Source organism: Glossina fuscipes, unplaced genomic scaffold (assembly GCF_014805625.2).
Source record: "Glossina fuscipes isolate IAEA_lab_2018 unplaced genomic scaffold, Yale_Gfus_2 61594, whole genome shotgun sequence".
In the NCBI taxonomy this organism is placed as follows: Eukaryota; Metazoa; Arthropoda; class Insecta; order Diptera; family Glossinidae; genus Glossina; species Glossina fuscipes.
The window spans coordinates 353507-357737 of record NW_024003803.1 but is presented as its reverse complement, the minus strand read 5'-3'; the positions used below and the strand labels follow the sequence as shown (position 1 = coordinate 357737).

The following is a 4231-nucleotide window of genomic DNA, read 5'->3' as shown; positions in this document are numbered from 1 at the left end:
ACCAGTGAATATGCACATATAAAAAGTACTGAAAAAGTAAAAATCAAATTGCAATATCACATTGTGTTAATATTTTATATCTTTTTCGTGTTATATCAACTGAAAATCTGATTTATACCATATATTATATTGTAGAAAATGTACTACACGAAATAAAGGCGATTTTAAAAATAAATGTTTTAAGTCTTGTATATTTTCTTGTTTGTAAAGTCCACCACTACGTTATTTCTTTTCTCTATCGATAATTACTTATTAGTAATAATGTAGTACATTAATTTGTTATTGTAAGTGTACGCTTATTTTGGTTCTTTTACTTCTACAACCATATGTCACATATTCTGGCTGGCAAAGCGTTGGGAAGGTCGATACAAATATAGTCACGTTTAAAGGAGACACTTAATTCATGTATTTCATCCTACATTATCGATTTTCTCATGTTCACTCGAATGGAAAGGTAAAGCAGGCCAACACGCTTTTTGTATGGGAAACGGCAGAATGATGCCTTCGGAAGAAGTTAATTTTCTATGAATTTTATAGCTCCTTAAATGGAGCTAATTTTATAGCTCCACAACAACGTTTACGTATATGTACAAAATGAGTGTTATATTTATTTTATTTATTTTATTTATTTATTTTAATTCTACTTATACTAGAAACTCAACTAAACAAATAACAGTCGAGTTCAATTGGCTCATAATGCAAAACTTGTATTAATTAATAATAAAATTTAGCGTAAGTATAATAAAACAAATAAGAAAAAAATAAATAAAAAAGCATGTACACTATCAGCATAGAGCCACACTTACAACCGGTACAGGACCAAATTGCAAATGAACCCCTAAGCCATCGCAAACATACATAAGCCTGGCAACCGATAATAATTAACAATAATTCATTTTTGAATCGTAACGACATTTTAAGATTAAAAGCTAGTTTAAGTACGACATAGCTAAATCGCGCGTATTAAGCAATGTTGCTTAATGGACATTAAAGAGTCCGATAACGAGAATAAGTGGTAGACGTCATTTAGGTTCTTGCAAACGACTCTGAACGGATTAAACAGCTCATAATTAAATTTACACTGACTAAGCTTAACCAAGATAAAGTGCCTAGAGAAGCGGTTAGGGACATTAAAGCTTATTTCACCAAGTAATGAAGGCGTGTCATTACTTTGATTACAAAGGAAACGCCAAGAACAAACCTACGTTTCTCAAGAGACGGTAAGGACAGCAGAAGCAACCTATTTTCATACGGAGGAACAGAGGCCATTGGATCCCAACCCAAATTTCTAAGGGCAAACAGCAAGAATTGCTTTTGAACAGATTCAATTGAATCTACGTAGCACCACACAACAGAGGCATACTTAAGTATAGGTCTAACCAAACACATGTACAGCCTTTTCGTAATGTAGGGATCATCAAGCTCTTTGGACCACCTTTTTATAAAACCAAAAGCGCGCAAAATTGTAAATTAATTTTTCTCCCAGACGTAGAAAACAGCAAAGTTTTAATTTATTCATACTTTCGGGATGGCATTTCAACTTTTTATTAAAATGATCATCCTTAAGATCAGATTAGGGCAAAAAGGAAATCACTTGCGATCTCGCGAAAAAGAAAACCGCCATTTTTCCCCCCTTGATAATTGATTTTCCTTCCTTAATATTTGTTGGACCGTCTCTTGAAAGAGACGATCGATTTGCCTCTGTAGCAAATCGCCTGTGTCCAACAGCGCCTTCCTTTTTTGGCCTTCATTTTGCCAGTTACACCTAGCAAAAGGAAAACAGATGTTAAACTTTTTAAATAATAAATCACATACGTGTACTTACTTGCGCTTCTTAGCTGTAATCGCAATATCGTTCTCAGATGCCGTACATATAATGCACTGGGGACATACAAAACAATAACACGCAAGCAGGAAATTGCATATCAAAAGTTTACTCACCGCGCTATACTACGCTATTCTGTAAGCGCATCATTATCTAAAGATCTGGCCCATAAAATGTAACAATTATATGCTTTTATGCTTATTTGCCATTAATTAATAATGACAATAATGCCAATAAATTTTTTATGTTTCAATGTACGTTTGTTATGCTCCGTCTCCCACAATTAACTAAACTAAAAAGAATAGTGACTTAAGTAAAGCTTAACAACTCTTCTTATTAAACTAAAACATGAAAAACTCTTTAAGCTAAAATATCGGTGCTATATCGGTGTTGATAATGGTTAACTGTGTCATTACTTGAACAAAAGTTAACGTAGCAAACAATTCTGTAAACAGAAGCACGTCAAAACCAAAATCAACAATAACATATCGGAAAAAATTGTAACAAGTACATAGGCAATAAAAATAAAGGTAACAGCATAATAATATAATTATAATATCAAGAGTAATATCAACAATATCATATTTCAATGGTAACAGGTACAACAATAAATATAAACTCTAAGATAAACAGTGTGTTGTCAATCAGCTGTTTCTGTGCTTTTATTGATTTTAAGTACCATACATCTATTTACAGCTCGTTTTCAATTACTATTATCAATAATAGCAAAAGGTAAATAAACGAGTTTGATACAAGAGTTTGATACTCGTTTGAGAAGTGTCTGATTAAATCTGGTCCCGGTAGAGAGCAATATATTGCTTGCTGGCTCTGTGAGCGGATTGTGCACACGATTTGGTGAACGTTGGATCGCCTGGTCTGAATTCAGGTAACGGTGCTGCTTCTCTATCCGTTTATGGCGCTAATGAACTACGAAATGATTGTGGACCTAAAACTGTATACGAATCAACTCTTGGTGCTATCTGCCCATCGATGTTTATATCGTGGTTGTCGATAAGTACTCCAGAGAAAGCGATTGATAAGTATGGAAGTGCGAAGTTTTATGAGAAAGATGTACAGAAATCCAGTATTTACAAGCTTAGTTCACCTCGTCGGAGAGACATTGCTTCTTTCTTTGCTTGATCGAAATGTGTCTATAATATTTCCGTCTGAGGTCGTTTTTATTAAATGATTTGTATGCCACATAGGGAATACCGTTCCTATGGTATTGGAGGAACTGACTTGAAATTACTTAATACGTTTCTTAACGTCTTGTTGTAGCATCTCCAGAAACCTAGCTTAATCCAAGAATTTTGAGGGCGAAATTAGCCGTTCTGAGTTTCAGATTTTTAAATTCGACAGGTTGCACAAAACTGGTGAAGGAGCGTTAATTGTAGTTAACTATTATTTGCACTCAATTGTGGTTTGTCCTGTATTATATGCATTGGTTAACTTTGTATGTGTTGAAAATAATTTGTTTATTTTTAACGCATATATTACATGCTCCTATAGTCCTTGTCTCTTGCCTAATCCTTGTATTACTTGCCAACTTATACCTAGTGGAAAGTTAATAGTATCAACCTGACCAATATTTCGTTAACACTAATGTTCGATATTATATACTCTTTTCATTTCTTTTGGTACATATATTCTTGTATATCTTTAAAAACAATTTTTTTTTTTATGTGCGTCTTATGTTCACTGGTTTTAAAAATAATCTCTTTTTTGGCACAGCAGAGAGAAAATTTATATTTTTATTTAGAAAGAAGAACTCATGATTTTTAGTTTTATTATTATTATTATTATTTTAATTTTAGACTAATGAAATGAATTCTTAGACTAGAAAAAAGACATTGAGCACTAGCAACACGGGCTATCGGCTCTAATTTAAATAAATGGATATTAGATAGTGAACTTAGTAGTATTAAAAAAGTAATATATTGAATTGATATTCTGTTCTGAAGCTGATTGTAGAATGTTCAAAGGGTTAATCGTTCCAAATGCAATACTTCTAGCCGAGGAAAAGTTGAGGCAATCGCAGAGAATGTACTTTATAGTAAGAGTGTGTCCACAACAGCAGATTGGGGAAGAAGACTTCTTTAGGATCCATTGGTGAGTTGCAATTGTATGACCAAGGCGAATTCTCGAGAATGTTTGGATCTTGGTTTTCTCAACGTTTGTTGGATATAAAAGTGGAGTTAATTGAGGGTTAATAAAAGAGTAGTGTTGATGATGGTGTTGTAAATTTCCTTCTGTAATTTTCTCTTTAACTTTTCTTCCAATGTAACTTTGAAGATCCAACTTTTCCATGATATCATCCATAATTAGAGGAGCAAAAGCAGCATACTTTGCCGCTAAATCCGCCTGCTCATTTCCCAGTAAACCGATGTGACTTGGTACCCATAACAT

The 4231-nt window shown here is 33.4% G+C and overlaps 1 long non-coding RNA gene across 1 annotated transcript; it reads right to left on the bottom strand.

Moving 5' to 3' along the window:
* Positions 1-1589: 1589 nt before the first annotated feature.
* Positions 1590-2292, bottom strand: LOC119643747. Its single transcript, XR_005248418.1, has 3 exons — positions 1942-2292; positions 1826-1881; positions 1590-1765 (listed from the first exon to the last, which is right to left on the bottom strand). It is a non-coding gene; the product is annotated as an uncharacterized LOC119643747 (long non-coding RNA).
* Positions 2293-4231: the final 1939 nt, after the last annotated feature.